A 16859-nucleotide genomic window follows, 5' to 3' on the forward strand; every position below is an offset into this window, starting at 1 on the left:
AATTGGTTCAGTGAAATGACAAAAATAATTTTGCTTTGGTATTTTATAGGTTTATTTGGTAAGATATACCTACATAATTATGATAATCAGGTGTGTGTAATACAAGGAAATATTGATATAAAAAATCACCATTACTTAGAACAATTTTTTATTTTTTGAAAGAAAGAACAAAAATTTCTTTAAAAAATAAAACATATTTTAGTTGCGTATGATATGCCTATTTGTAATAATCACATTAAAACATGTAGCTGATTTGTGGCATCGTGAATTACAAAAAAAATTCGTGTCTAATACAATCCCTGTAATATTATTTGCATCTAGTGGACCCCTGTCTACTTTTGGTACATCAACCAAAACGGTGGAACCAACTAATACCTATATCTTTGAATTTCTTAGAAGAAGTGTCGTTCATTTTATCAGCAAATCTTTTTAAATTTTGTGAAGAATTACCACAAAAACCTTTAAAATACCAAAGCAAAATTATTTTAGTCATTTCACTGAACCAATTTAGGGATTTGTTCAATTCACTAAATTTGTTTAGGGAAAAGATAAAATCGTGTTGTTATTTTAACATCCTCCGTGATTTGATCAAATCCCTTAGGGAATTGATCAAATCCCCGTTTTTATCATATCCCTGCGACATGTATATTGCGGTGTTGGGGATTAATTGTACGCACGGATGTAGAAGGATTAGATTTCCTGCTCACAAATCTCATAATACATGTTCATATCGCCTGTGCAACCCTAATTAGATGTTCATCAAACTTAATTTGCTTTTGGTTGTAAGCCCGGGGGCGCTCTACGATCGTATTTGCGTTGGAAGTTGTACCTATATGCAACCGATTGTAGAAAACTATATAGCGTGATACAGGTTTGTTACTGCAATTGCTTTCTTAAGGCTGCAGTCTCCGCACACCTACCTATATTCAATTGCCCTATTTCGCGAGCATTAAGTTTACTTTTGATTCTTTCTTTACCGAATATTTAGAATAGTAAAGTAGAGCAACTTCAGGTATAGTGACGTAAGGGGGGGGAGTGCTCCCCGAGGGGGGTGAAAATATTCAAATTCTGAATTCTGCCACCGGAGACTGGGCTTAACTCATAACCCTAAACATAGTCTTGCTTTCTGTAAGTAATGCTTTTCAAGACAAGATAATTTTGTTTCACTACATTTGAAGTTATAGTTTTCATTATTATATTTCAATAGTATAATTAAAACACATATTAACGGGTTCTTACCGCGTTTAAAATAGGGATATGAGACTCCCGATATCAATACAATTTCAAACAAATCAAAGATTTATTTTTATTTCAATACTATATTTCAATGTAAGTTAATAATTAGAGTATTATCTATTCACCATTACATATTTGATGATGAGATGATTACATATTTATTTCAATTGTATTATTTTATTTTCTCTGATGTTTTGACTTGACAGGTAGGTAAGTAATAAGAAATTTTATGAAAACCAGCGAGACGTCTAAACGGTTTTTCATCTGAGGTTTTTATTAACAAATCATTCTCGTACGCCGTCTACAACAGACATCACTGTCTTTTAATTTATTTATTTATTTAATGGATCACTTACAGCTATGCACATTATAACTATTAGTTAAGATACATTTAAACAAAGTGAAACAGTACTAATGTGTAAGCCAATTACAAGTGAACACAACATCTATCATAAAAACAACATCTAGTCTGTTGAGACTAACTTCTCAGCAGCTAAAATCTCACTATTAATAACAGAACTTATACAAGTTGGTACACAAAACAAATAAACTCTACTAATATAACTAATTTTTAATGGATATAGTGTTTTGTCAGCTTGCTCTTGAGACCCCGCTGCGAATCGAAAAATATATCCAGTACTACAACCACTGTTACTACTAGTGTTATTTCAATTTCATTTTAAATAAATTCTACACAATTTACATTCCATTCGTTATACAGACGCAGATCTAAGCTAGTAATAACATAGTACCTAGTAATTTCATTGTCAGTCATAATAATAAAATAGATAAACTGTAACTGAGGCCAATTGCAGAGAAGCGAAATACTGTTTTTGAAATCAGTAAACTTGAGCTAGGTAATTATGTATCAGGCAATATTACAGGCGGATACTAGTCTAGTTTATATAATTAAGTACTATAAGGGCCCTATCTCACTAGGATACCATGGTATAGGACTACGACTTATTGAATAATTTCCTGTTGGTGGCTCAGGCGTACCTGTTGGCAGCCCTAGGGCGGTGCGAGCGGTGCGACCGCACCGAGCGCCGAAATAGGAGACGCTAAAGTCAACCAAGACTGGTGGACCAGTCTACCTTCGTCGGGCCACAATCTAGGCCACATAAAACTCATATTGGGTGGCCTTAAACAGATATATTTCAGGATTTAAACAGGTAAATTTCGGTGGCCGTAAACTGATCAATAAATTTTGTATTTTATGGGGCTGAGGGGTGCCACTTTGAGGTCACACCACCTAAAAATATTTTGCCAGGGCCGCCACTGCCTAATTAATATTTCGTGGAATTATAAACAACCAGAGAACTTTCCCTCATAATCGATGACAACACACACTTCTGCTTGTTTTAATGCCGCCGTTAATGAGGTAACGTAGCCTGGAAAGACCCTCATTGAAAGCCTGTTTAATTATTCCCACCCTATCGCTCTGTGATGAAAACTATTTCAATGGAAGTTGCAAGCTTGTAAATTGAATTAAATCAATTTGCGACTATTCAGCACAGATTGAACATCAAATAAAGGAAAAATAAATAAGCGCATAAGCAGTTCAAAATGTTTCACGTTATAACGCACCTACGCACAATCAAAGAGTAAAAGTGCAGTCACTGATCCCAGCGAATTATTTGTAATCAGTGGTAAAATTATGAACCTATAATTATCATAATTATAAAATTTATGTTTTTGTAGGTGTTTTTGGTCTATTACAGAAACGACATGTAACCAGGAGGTCTTAAGTGCAACCAGTTAATTTATTACTTTGCAAGAAACTCATTTGATTTTTGCAGCTTATCGTACATACTAACCTACGTGAATTATTGTAGATTTGCCGCAGATGGCATTAACTACTTGGCCGGACAAATGGGGAGCGCTGAAGGCTCTCACCCGGTACACCGTTTAGAATATATAATGTAGTAATAATGTAGATTGCAACATATGGGCAGTGGTAACCTTTAGCATTTTCGGGCCTTAGCCTAATGGACTTTTATACACTCGTATCTCGTAATGAAATTTTGAATACGCACTTAAGTTCTGCTGGAGATACAATGACGCATCACCCTACGTCGTGGACTTTGAATGAACCTGAAGCTTTCGTTTTTTTTCAGACATACCAGTGCCAAATATTACGTTTACGGTTTTACTATATTGGCCTTCTGTTTTGTCATAAGCTTTCCATATACAACCTGCCTATATACATCCTTAATTATCAGCGGTTATAATGTAACGCCCAATTGGGGTAATCAAAACTACATATAAATTGAAGTCCTAAGATGGAATCCTACGTTATTCATGTGCGTGAAGGTTCCGTTTTCATAATCTATCATTGTAAAGTAATTTACCATCAACAAAATTCTCACAAAAAAGTAATATATCGGGTGTTAGTGGCATCGTACCGAATACTGAGGGGGTGATTCAGACCATGATTCTAGGTTAATATTAAGTATTAAGTGGAATTTTCCGTCACAAAATTAATCTTTTTTTTTGTGTGTTTTGAAATTATTTTTGAATTCTATACTTTTGCGATGGACAATTCCACTTGATATTAACTCAGAATAATGAGCTGGATCACTCCCCTCAGTATTTGTTGTGATGTCACTTACACCCCGTACAAGTACGTACAGTCCATACTAGTACGGTCACGAGCATTAATATGTAATACACTTTAGTACCATGTCACATTAACTTTTTTGACAAATTGAACTGTAAGTCTCACTAAATGTCAAATATGTTAGTGCGACAGAGTCCTAAAGTGGGTACATTATATTGCTCATGACTGTACATATGGATGTTAGTGACACCGTAACGAATACTGAGGGGGATGATTCAGACCATGATTCTGAGTTGATAGCAAGAGGAATTCCGTCTCGAAAAATTCATGATAATTTTAGTGTTTTTTAAAATTATTTTCAGTTCCATACTGTTTGAATTACCTATTAAAGTTTTCTTTACGATGTCACTAACACCTAAAAGTGACGAACGTAATCCGTCAATATCTCCACAGGATTTCCGGAATTTTGTGAAATAAGAATGTAGAACGCTACTAATAAGCACAAAATAATAAGGAGACCCATGTATTCTAGTAAATTACAGCTAAGATTTTGATTATAATTTTAGTTTACTATTATAATCTTCTTCTTCTTATCGTGTCGATGGCAAACTAAATAGTATCGACCCAAAACTTGGCAACAAGTATGGCGCTATCTGCAGCGCTCATCAGATCCTCCTGCGTGCAGGTGTTCGAGCACGCAGGACCCGATGTAAGATGTGCCATCGTTTGGGGAACAGTGCCGCACTTGCACTTTAAGTCCGAGCCATCCGAGAAACCCCACCCGACCAAATTGTCTTTACTTCGGCCTACCTGAGTCCGAAGTCTATTTAGAGACTTCCAGGTAAGCCAAGGCAAATCAAGACCTGGCGGAGGTGTCTCGGACGGCGAAACAAAAGGTTTTGGGAGGTGTACCCGTTCCTACTACTATTATAATAGAAAATTATTACTTAATGTTATACTTATATCGACGAGCATGCACGAAGTCTTAGATGAGAGTTGAAAAATCGAAAGTGGTGTGTCAGGATCGTAGAAAGTGAACTTTCATAGTCTCTGCCTACCACAACGGGAAAAAGGCGTGATCTCATGTATGTGTATACGTAGAAAATAAAAATCATACGAGGTGTGAACCCCTTACTTTTGAAGACGACTAATCTAATCAGCCATCCTTTTTTATGATGTGCAATATCTTTACGTGGCTCGTTTTTTGAGACACACGATTTTTACTCAATCTGCTTACGAACATCTAATTTGGGATATGGGAAGAAGACGACATAGATCTAATTTTATACTTGGCAAGCAGATCATGGCTACGTTCAAGATTTATACGGATGACCTAGGAAGCAGATGGGAGCGTTTCCTGCTTCCCAGTGTATTTAATTATATTCAGGCTTGACTGGACACGAATTTCAAGTTTATTTGTAAGAATAGAATGATTTATTTTTTATTATTATTATTACTATATTATTGCATTTAGAAAGAAGAATGAAAGTGCAAAATAAAGTAAGTAAATTCATAATTTTCATGTTCGAACGGGCATCAAGAGTGGCTGCGGAATGTTTTATTGTTACATTTACAATACAAATATACTTTATACCAAAATAACAGAAAATATTAAATAATTTATTTATTGTCAATATTAATATAACAATACGTCACAAAAACAAACTTAAAACTAGTCATTAAATAACCCGCCCCTCACTGTTCCCGGAGCAAAGGTGCCCACAACACTAGCCGCATTACCGCGTTGAATGGCAATGGCCAGCCTTTGGACCAGGAACGAGCCGGAGCGGGAGTCACCTGTTTTCTCCCTGAGCCTGAGACCCAATTCTGACACAAAGATTTTGGTGTCCGCCCCCCAGCTACCAAAGGTCTCCACGGCAACGGGCACGAAGTTATATGCAGGCAATAGAGCTGCATACTTCTCCCTCTTCTTCTCAGCAGCATCCTCAGCCGCTGCTGCCGGTGAGTGGATGAAAATATTTACAAAATAATCTTAACTAAGTACATGGCAAATGGCGGCCTTATCGCTTAAAGCGTTTTCTACCAGATAACCAGATATTTTGGGTTTATTATAACCGGTGATCGCTATTTCTGAGAGTCGCGCTCTGTTATACTTAAACATGGTAGCCAGAACTCATAAAATAGCGATTACTGGTTATGGTAAAGTCAAAATTAATCAACCCGCAGCCATTCCTGATGACCGTTCTAGGACAAAAATTATGAATCTACAATTTTTTTGAACTTTTATTATTCTTCCTTCCATACCTATAGATATAGTACTAGACTTACATACACACATATACATAAACACACTCCCCAAGTCCCTAATGGGATGGGCAAAGCCACAAGTAATCAAAAACAAAAAAAAATAGCTACAAAGCCATGGTTGATGCGACGTCCTAAGATGGATGTGATGAACCTGGTGACAAGGGAATATTAGTCCATCATATAAGAAAGGATACAATCCCTCTGTTGGATTTTAGGTCTTGCACGGGAAGACAAACAGCTCTTCTTCTATCGTGTGGGTTGTGAGGTGGATTACCAACCCCAATAACCCTGGTGACAAGGTTACTATTGAGCCGCCAAAGGCCCCTGAAATGACTCATGTAACGTCTGCTAACTTACATCAGTAAGTAGTAACCAGGACCAACGGCTCCTGGATCATCTTTCTTTCGGACAATCAGATGATGCTCTAGAGCAATAAGGCCGCCCAAATTGTACTGTATTCATGTGTTACGTCTGATTGTTTAAAGTATATTTGATTTGATTTGATTTGATGATCATCCTGTAATGTTCTATAACCAAACTAGGGATCACAAAGTGAGTTTTGTGATGTGGGATTTGAACCCGGGACCTCCGGATTGTGAGCCCAATGCTCAAACCACTGGACCACGGAGGCCGTTCACAAGCTCCGTCTTATTTGAGTAGTGAACAGTTTGTTTGAAATCGTGCATAGGTACATCCATACAATGAATGACGAAGATAAATGGATGAATTCACTCTACGTGAACTTCTTAGTTGATAAAGAGAAGCTTCTCACACCTGCGTACTTTGAGTTATTACAAAATAATTTATCCAACTTCGAAGATAATAAATTATCTATTTACCAAGAGAAGTTTGAACGGAAACGCTTCATCCATTTCTGAATATTTACTTTGAATCTACTTGTATGTAGTATGACCTAAGGGCTCAGCACTAATTTATGCGTTTTTTTATTATTTTCCCTTTTAATTGGAGTCATAATAAATAAATAAAAAGAAGTTTATTCAACCACAAATATTTTTACAAAATTGCTTAAAATAATGCATGCAAATACAACATGCAACACATTATCAGTTGTGGCTGAAAAAGAAAATAGAGCCTCAGCCTTGCTGCTGCTTTTCAGTCACTCCCTGCACTAACAGAGCCGCTAATATCCATTTTATATCTATTATTGTCCATTCCGTATGTGACAAAGAAATAGAGGAATTAAACATCAAACCAGAAAGAACAAATACTTTTGTGTTTTGTCTTAATGTTTTAGGAGGAGTACAAGCAGGTAAAAGTCAGTTTTGGTTCTACCAGGGATTTTTAAAGGATGGCTACCTTATTTCAGTTCTTGGTTGCAACATGACTGGTCACAAAGAATGAAATATAACTCTTACTAAAATTTTAATAGAATAAAATTTGTTCCACGTAATAAAAGCTCTGGGTTGCAGCAATTTATCAGTACAGGGCTTCTTCTTCCTCTATCATGTGGTTGTAAGGTGGATTACCAACTCCATCAACCCTGGTGTCAGAGTGGATGGTTTACTACATAAACTGCCTATATACGTCCCACTGCTGGGCACAGGCCTCCCCTCAATCAACCGGAGGGGGTTTACTATTGAGTCCCTATTAATGCCCCTGACATGGCTAATGTAACGACTAGTAACTTAGCTACAACAGTAAGTACTAACCAGGACTAACGGCTTAACCTGCCTTTCGAAGCACGGATCTTATTTACTTTCGGACGATCAGGTGATCAGCTTGTAATGTCCTAACCAAACTAGGGATTTGAACCCGAGACGTCCGGATCGTGAGCCCAACGCTCAAACCACTGGACCACGCAGGCCGTTGAGTAGAATGCTGTAAACGGCGCACTGGGGAAGTTTGTACAATTAATTAAGTAGGAGCCGCAATCCCTGCAAATGTTGACCGACCGGCACTGGACTGTGACGGTGGGCTCCGGCCCATACCGTTTAACAGTATACATATTTACAAACAGTACTACAACTCTGCTCGACACCATTATAACAAGGGTGTTGGGACCCTCGCTATAGGTATACGTTTCGGCGTCAACAGATGGCGTTAATGTAACCACACCATTCGGTGATCGAAATATTATCTTTGTCATAGATGAACTAAGCTAAACGAGCTCTACACCTCTTTGCCACTACTTGAAGGTCTAGATAACCTACAAACAATAAAAAAAATATTATAAACCCTTTCTATTTTCATCAGGTTTACTCTGGGTCTGAAACTATTGACAAACTCCTATTTAAATGATCATTTTTTTACTTTTTATTAGAAACTACATATAAAAATTTTTTGTAAAGGATTATTTACGTTTATTTGTAACATAAAGTACAGTAACTTAGTAAATACGTTTGTATGGCAAAGTATATTGAATCAATAATTTAAGGAAAATACATTACTATTTTACCTCTTATGGCATAAATAAAATGAAGCCTCAGAAAGAATGATAAACGAGAAAAAGACTAATAATTTATTTACGTTTTACACTGAATTCGCTATATGTACGCCATCTAGGTAACGGATAGGAAGGTTGAGGTTATGTATACTTTTTTACAATAAAATACCAGATAATATTTTGAATTTGTCAGAAAATAAATTTAAAGCTCATATGAAACTTACTTTATGTAAAAAAGCTTATTATAAGATTAATGATTACGTAAATGATAAAAATTTCTGGTATTAAACGTGTTCCTCTAGTTATTAAATAACTTGTAATGTATGTATAACTTGTATGTATTCTATAGTCTCTGCTTACCCCGGTGGGAAATAGGCGTGAGGTATGTATGGGAGTATGTTGTAATGTATACCCTCATTGATTTAAAAGATGTGTTTTAAATTTAAAAACTTTTAAATCATTTCTTCTCCTCACCTTGCGAAATGACGTAAATTCAAAAATGTTACATTGACTTTCAACAAGTTTATCCATGATAATTACGTTGAATAAATGATTCTGATTTCTGATTGCTTCTTAAAAATATCCTTGTATATAGTAGTTGATCTTAGCAACGTCAGCTCATTAGTGTTGATTCACACTGGTTGAAATCACGGTGGGCCAACAACTTCCAATTTCGTTTACACGTGTCGTGCTAAACGGTGACATAAAAACATGACAAACTAGAAAGAACAAAACCTTTCTATTATCTGGGGCATAACGAAAAATTAATCGCGTCGTGTCGCGTCTAACGTACAGGTGTTAATAAAAGATATATTAGTTCTGCCAATTATCGCAGCATAATTTGTTATGTTTATCTACACACTGAACACAGATATATGACAAAACGAATGAGGGTTCATTTGTTGACTTGTTTTGACGTGCTTGTAGACCAACGACAGTTGACCGTGGAGCGACGACGCGACGTCACGACGTCGTGACGTCATTATAACAGCGATGACGTCGTAGTCCTCGTCGGTAACCACATCGTCGATCGAACGACATCGATGCGGCACATTAATACGACGTGCATTCATACCATGATTGTGCAATTACAGTTCTAAACTCCTCGCGATTTTGCTTCTAAGCAAAATCTGTTTAAAGACATCTTATCTAGCCTGCAATAAAACCGCTCACGATAAACTATTTTCTCTTACAACAAAGCTTAGTGAAAACGATGGCAATTAATTCATTTACAGCTCGCATTTCGAAGAAGTGATCTGGTCCATTTATTTATTTAGCAAATCTCAAAGCTTGCTTTAAATAGTTATTCGCCAGCGATAGACTTTAGTCTTCATTACAGACATTGTTCAAACGACTCTAACTTTTCTCGTTATAGAATCTTGGCAAACTCAACACTATCTTTCTGCGTATTATTGGCTTTCTATTTACCTTAAGGAGTATTTTCCTTCTAATATATCCTCGGGCGGCACTTACTGGATATGCCTTAATTCATTCATTTTTATCCTTATTTCTTAATAACGTGCCCCAGAGGCCACTGGATTCGCTGAAAATGACAATTTCAGTCAATTACAAACGCTAAGGTTGAAATTACGATTGGTAAGTTCGAGAATATTTCAGCGATTGTTAGCGCAAACTGCAGCACAGAGGTCTTAAAAACGACAGTGACAGTGAAGTATTTATATGGGACTAGGTTTTGCCCGCGACTTCGCTCGCGTTAAATTCGGGGTAACGCAGTTCCTCTTTTCTAATGTACCAATTTTTAGCCTTCTACCTTAAAAACTGCAAAAATCCCATTTAAAATTTCACCCCCTCTCCTTCAATGACGGGGCGAAGCTCTGGTTGAGAGCAGATTTCTGAAAAAAAATTATGCAAGATTTTTTTGTTAGCCACAAATAGTCCGCATACCAATTTTTAGCTTTCTACCTTGAAAATTGTGGAAACAAACAAACGTCCACCCTCAATTTTAGGGAAACGGAGAGTTAGACAGAGACAAAAAATTGCCTATATCACTCTCTATCTCTTCAACTATCTCCAGTTAAAAAAATCACGTAAATTCGTCGCTCCGTTTTGCCGTTAAAGACGGAGAAACAAACAGACAGACACACACATATACTTTCCCATTTATAATATTAGTATGGATTTACATGTTTGTCAGTCCCGTGCATTTTTATCACTGCAACTATCGCTTTGCAAAGTCGTTTGCAACTTAGCTAGCCCTTTTGGGCATCTTTTGAAATAATTGTGAGTATTGGATAGACAAACTTACTTTTTATTTAGAAGTAATCAGGTAACTAGACGAAGAAAAAACTTATTGCTTATTATCCGGAACAAGTCGTTAAAGTAGGTTAGGTATGTTATATTTTCGCTTCATCATCATCGCTTAAAAAAATATTTATTATATAGACCTACAATACTGAATGTATACCAATACGAGGAGTTTATTCTGTGTTTAGCCCGGATTTTGACCTATGTATACAAAAACACAGGCAGCCAGCAGCAATTTTGTTCGTTTGAACTTTATTGCATACTTACAAGGAAAACAAACTAATTAGTTGTATGAAGGTGATGAGGGTGTACTTTTATATAGTTTTAGAGTTGCGTGTAGACAGACAAGGTATGTTTGGCTGTTGGTATTGTCTGCCACAGTCTCATATATAATACCTACTAGTTATGAAGCGAAGTTCATAAGTTGTGATGGCCAAAGTTGTATCTATTCGGCTACCTCGCCAACAGACGGCCTCCGTGGCCCAGTTGAGCGCGTTCTCACGATCCGGAGGTCCCGGGTTCGAATCCCGGTAGGGACAAATCACAAAAAAATCACTAGACCACGGAGGCCCAAAATCATAGTGAAGTCTGATGAATGGTGATTGGTGATCCTGACCGATTCAGTTATCAGTCGCGATATTATTTATTTATTTATTTCACTCACAACAACTATCTTTACAGGATAACCTAATGCGACAAAGTTGGGGACTTATTTATACATATTTAAATATGTTTCAGCGGGCTTGGCACCGTAAGCGCGCGACTCTTTCTCGCCTCGACATACATCACCCGTCACTCTCTCACAGTACTGCACAGAAAGAGACAGACGATCTCTGTCGCGGCGAGAAAGAGTCGCGTGCTTACGGTGCTAAGCCCGCAGATATATTTCAGACTCGAGTTTATACCTGGTCATTATTGCCAATACATTTAGACACCCTACATTTAGTTTATAATTGGTCTGTATTATTACAAATATTCTCTTTCCATGACAATAGAATATATTGCACAAGAAGTACTATAAATATAACAAGTACTTACTAAGATTCCTATTAATATTATTAATGAAATTAACGACAAAAAAAACAAAAATAAGTACAAAAAGTGGACTTATCTCTAAAAGAGATATCTTCCAACCAACCCCGCATGGTGTGAGAGGTCAATGAAAGTGGGAAGGCACAAAGTGTACAAAAAAAAAACTACTGCTGGGCAAAGGCCTCCCCCAAGGATCTCCATGACGATCGGTCCTGCGCTGCCCGCATCCAGCGGCTTCCCGCGACCTTCACCAGATCGTCGGTCCACCTTGTAGCGGGCCTACCCACTGAGCGTCGTCCGACACGTGGTCGCCATTCGAGAACCTTTCCGCCCCAGCGGCCATCGGTTCTCCTCGCTATGTGTCATAATATATATATTTAAACACATAATATCCTATACTAATAATAATAATAATATTATTTATACCTCTAATACACATACATTAGGCATTGTGTGATAGATAATGCTATTTTAATTTAGCTTTGAAAGAAGCAACTGATGGACGTTCTCCAATATCCGCTATTATTAATTTGCTGGAAGCGATAATAAGGATGATCGTACCTATAGTTATAAATATTTTTTGTCTTGGAGTAAATATATGGAACATAATAACTCGTATCGGGGTGGCTATGCAGTAGGTATGCTGTTTATATTTATAAAGGTCTTTATTCCACGAAAAATCCCATCCAACATATACATTATCGGGGAGAGTTTATAAAAGTTCGCTTGTGACATTTCCAACAAATCCAGATAACAGTTTAACATTACCCCGGGAATCATCCCCGAAACTTTGGGAACAAACAACAGCTGTTAGAATAACTCAGATTAAAATAACCGATAAACCTGGAAAAATCCGGTATAACAAAACAATACACAAATGTGCCTATCGCGTGTCTCCCCGCAGTTAAATATATAACGAAATAACTTGTTACCAATTTGTATTATTGAACAAAAACTGCTTCGAACATGCGAAATAATGTATTATATTACTTAAGTAGGGAGAAAGTAATAAATACCTACTCGTACGTTTGGTTTATGTTTGCAGAATGGAACTCAGCCACCGTATTAAACTTTGCAAAACAAAAGAGAATAACAAACAAGTAGGAAAACCACTGTTTAGAAACATTATATATAGAGATATACAGAGTGTTAGTGACAACGTAACGAAAACTTTAAGGGATGTTTCAGACCATGATTATGTGTTTATATCAACTGATATTTTCCAGCGCAAAAGTATGGAACTGTAAATAATTGAAAAAACACTGAAATTCATGAATTATGACAGGATATTTCACTTGGTATCAAATCAGAATCATTTTCTGAATCATCCCCCTCAGTGTTCGTTACGATGTCTCTGTATATTAAAATTTTAGAGTCATAATACTACAAAATAATGAACAAACAAGAGGTACTTTTTTTAAAAAAAATTAATGTTTTAGGACTTTTAATTAACTATTTAAAATGTTTTTACTAGTTGGCCAGCTAGATGGCGTTACATTAAATAATGCAGTCTTGAATTAGTCGTGAAACGCGATATCGAAGTTTACACAGCAAAACGCTTATATACAACTTCCAACATAACACCGTGTGATCGTCAATCCCTAGTCACACTACCAACTTGTGGCTAGCGGGGTACCAAACAGAGCATAGTTCTCAAAGAAGTACCTACTGTTTGACGATCATCGAATATTGAATACAAAATTGAAATGTGTTAACATTTTGGGGGCGCTGAGTAATATGTAAGAGGTACCCAGTTAAAAGGGTCGGGAAAATGTTTCCTTAGAGGTCCGATGTAGCGACATAAGGTACTAGGTAAGTAAGTAAGAAAGACCGTTGTCAGAAGGGTCCCCCACAAACAGCCATTGTGCACTGTCGCTTTCATGTCAGCCGGACAAAAAGAGTCCTTATTTTTTACAGTGGACCTTTTTAATTCCATCTCATTTACAGTAGTGACCGAATCTTTGAACGGTAGTCGCTCCAATGGCCTTCAGTAACGATTTAAATGAATACTTTTTCAGCTGTATCTTCAAACCTAATGGTCCAACCCGAAATGAAAATAGAACGGAAATCTCGATAACGTAATAAAAAATCTTATAGGATTATTCAGCGCGGTTTGAAAGCTGTCGGGTATGAAATCACAGTAGATACAGCCTTCTTCTCTCATGTGGTTTGTGAGGTGGATTACCAACCTCATCAACCCTGGTGTCAAGGTTACTGTTGAGCCGCCAGAGGCCCCTGACATGACTCATGTAACGACTACTTACATTAATAAGTAGTAACCGGGACCAGCGGCTTAACGCGCCTTTCAAAACACGGATCATCTTACTTTTGGACAACTATGTGATCAGCCTGTAATGTCCTAACCAAACTAGGGATTACAAAGTAATTTTTGTGATATTTCCCCACCAGGATTCGAACCCGGGAACTTCGGATCGTGAGCCTAACGCTCAACCACTGGACCACGGAGGCCGTTAGTAGATACAGTAACCTAAGCAAATTAACTTGCTCCTTGGGTAATACATATATCAAATGACCAATCATAGGGAGCGTGTTTGTCTTATAAATTACCTACCTACATCTTAAACGACAAGGACAGTACCCTCGTCACTTTCAGACCTAGAGGTGGTTTTCTCAGGAACCGGTCTAACAGGCTTATTCGGCATTTTTTACGCACTTGTGACGTGACGTGGCATCAATTAAATTACAACGCTGGGATGAACACAGCTTACGGAAAATTCGCCAGAGAACGCCGACAAACGTAGGTTATACATTTCTTTTTACAGTCAAATAAATATTCTTATGTTGCTTTAGATATAATGTTTTCTTGTGTTTTCTACCATTGTTGTGACTCTATTTCATACGCATTTTTTTCTGAGAATAATATTTCTTTACTAATAAAATAATGTAAGTAAGTACATTATATTAATCAAATCAAATCAAATCATTTATTCATAATATTCATTAGGTATACGTCATACAGAATGCATTAGACAATAGTCTTAAAAAATATATCAATAAAAATAAATAAATTAATAAGTACTGAAATCAATAGGTATTAAATTAGTAATAATATCTATATTTTATCGTAATTACTAACAATATATAATTCCATCAATTCCGATTTATAAATTCATCGTAGCTATAGAACGATTGTTCGACGAGCCATCGTTTTAGTTGGACTTTGAAAGATTTAACTCGTCATGTAAGGGATGGATCCAAAATTCTGCTACGTACCTTTTAATTACTTTACATATATATTAAATACACTATTTTATTTAATTATTTGTTTTTTAACGTGCTAGACTTAAAAATGTATTCGTCAATTTATGCCACGGTAATTCCCGATTTTAATGCAAATCTTTTTTGTTCTAAAAAAAAAATGTTCTAAAAAAGGCTATAAAAGCTTAAGCCACCTGTGCTGGTTGCGATTTTTTTATGGTTAAAAGCTTTTTCATAGGATTTTTACGACAGCTTTCACCATAGTACGAAATTGTACCACAATATACTTTTGTTATAGTGCATTGAATGTCACATCAAATACGCGTGAAATACGACCGAGCTTCTACATTGAACGAAGAAATTGTATAAATATTTAGTGGGATCTGGCTGTAAAGTATGCTTAGGTGGATAGAACCATATAAGAAACTACGAGAACATTATATTCTTTCAAATACATTTTTATTTTTGTTCTCTTCTTCTATCGTGTGGGTTGTGAGGTGGATTACCAACGCCATCAACCCTGATGTCAGGGTTACCATTGAGCCGCCAAAGGCCTCTAACATGGCTCATGTAACGACTACTAACCGACTGACTGATTGACTGTTTGACTGTATTTTTTTCGTCGCAAAGAATTATGGCGTTGACAGCGACGTCCGCGAATGGCGATTCTCGCTACGGTGAGTGGCTTGACGTCGCGTTTCTCTAAGGTACGTTCGCTTTATTTTCTCTCGTCGCCGTCCTCTATGTAGCGTGATTATTATTGTGTTTTAAACTAATGAGTTACTCGCCATAAAGAGACTCGCCATAGAGGGAATCGACGTTCGGGGAGTCGCTGTCAACGCCATCATTCAAACTACCATTACGTAAGTGAAGTACTTTAACTGATTTTACAACTCCGAATGAAATGTTCAAACGATTGAGACGACTTGAAATATATGGAAGGAGACTCTTTTTAGTTTACTACTACGACTTTCCGTCTAAAGTTACTTCCAAATAATATTAGGTAACTTCATCAATCATTTTAAATAAAGTTTTCAAATCCAATACAAACCTCCAAACTTTAATTACGAAGCTTAATTGATATTAATAACAATTTTAATGGTAACTTCGCTGAAAGGTTAGTTTATATTGTTTATTGATTTTCGTGACTTTCACTTTGTAATGAAGTTCGAAAGCATGTCATGTAATGAAATTAATGTTACAAATGGTTTCCGGCGTGAGGGCCCTCAACCTTCCCAATATTGTCTGGCCGAGTAGTTAATACCATATGCGGCCAATTCACAGTCAACAATAAGTATGTCGAATAGATATTTTTTTCTTTCTTTCTTTCTTTCTTTCTTTCTTAAAAAACACATTTATTTTTAATAAACAGTTCGTTTGAAAAATTAGGTGATTCATTTCGAGACTTATATCTAAAATTAACTGTGATTTAGGAAAATGCGTAAACAGAGCACGCACCCTTTTTTGTCAAACCCCCTTGGGGTTTATTAACATCTTGGAGAGTCGTTTCTCGAACAAAACAAGACGGGAAGGACCGAACTATAGTCTTGTAGAAGCCTCTTTGGAGACAGAGATAAGGGAGCGGCGAATAACTTTGTTTTGTAGATTTTTTCTTCAATAAATTCAAACGAAGACTCCTTAACAGCCTATGCACTCTTGTTGGTCTAATATACTATTAATAGCGACGTAGAATTTCTTTCACCCTATTGTATATTTTGGGTTACTGTAACGTTAATGCATGTTAAGTATTCATTTCCAGGAATAGAACACGAAAATGTAGAACTAAATAGCAATAACAACTTCTCTTTACAATGTTCGCATGCAAATCCCGCATAAACGAGAGTTTTAATATTGTAATATTCTAATAAAATACAG

General features: G+C 36.6%; 1 protein-coding gene across 1 annotated transcript in view; it reads right to left on the reverse strand.

Moving 5' to 3' along the window:
• LOC126367539 (sterol O-acyltransferase 1) overlaps positions 1–16196 on the reverse strand; it is a 75418-nt gene extending 59222 nt beyond the window's left edge. Inside the window, exon 1 of the mRNA XM_050011113.1 lies at positions 16187–16196. The gene's annotated coding sequence lies outside the window, so the exon portion shown is untranslated. The remainder of the gene's footprint in view (positions 1–16186) is intronic.
• Positions 16197–16859: the final 663 nt, after the last annotated feature.

This window comes from Pectinophora gossypiella, chromosome 6, assembly GCF_024362695.1.
Source record: "Pectinophora gossypiella chromosome 6, ilPecGoss1.1, whole genome shotgun sequence".
In the NCBI taxonomy this organism is placed as follows: domain Eukaryota; kingdom Metazoa; phylum Arthropoda; class Insecta; order Lepidoptera; family Gelechiidae; genus Pectinophora; species Pectinophora gossypiella.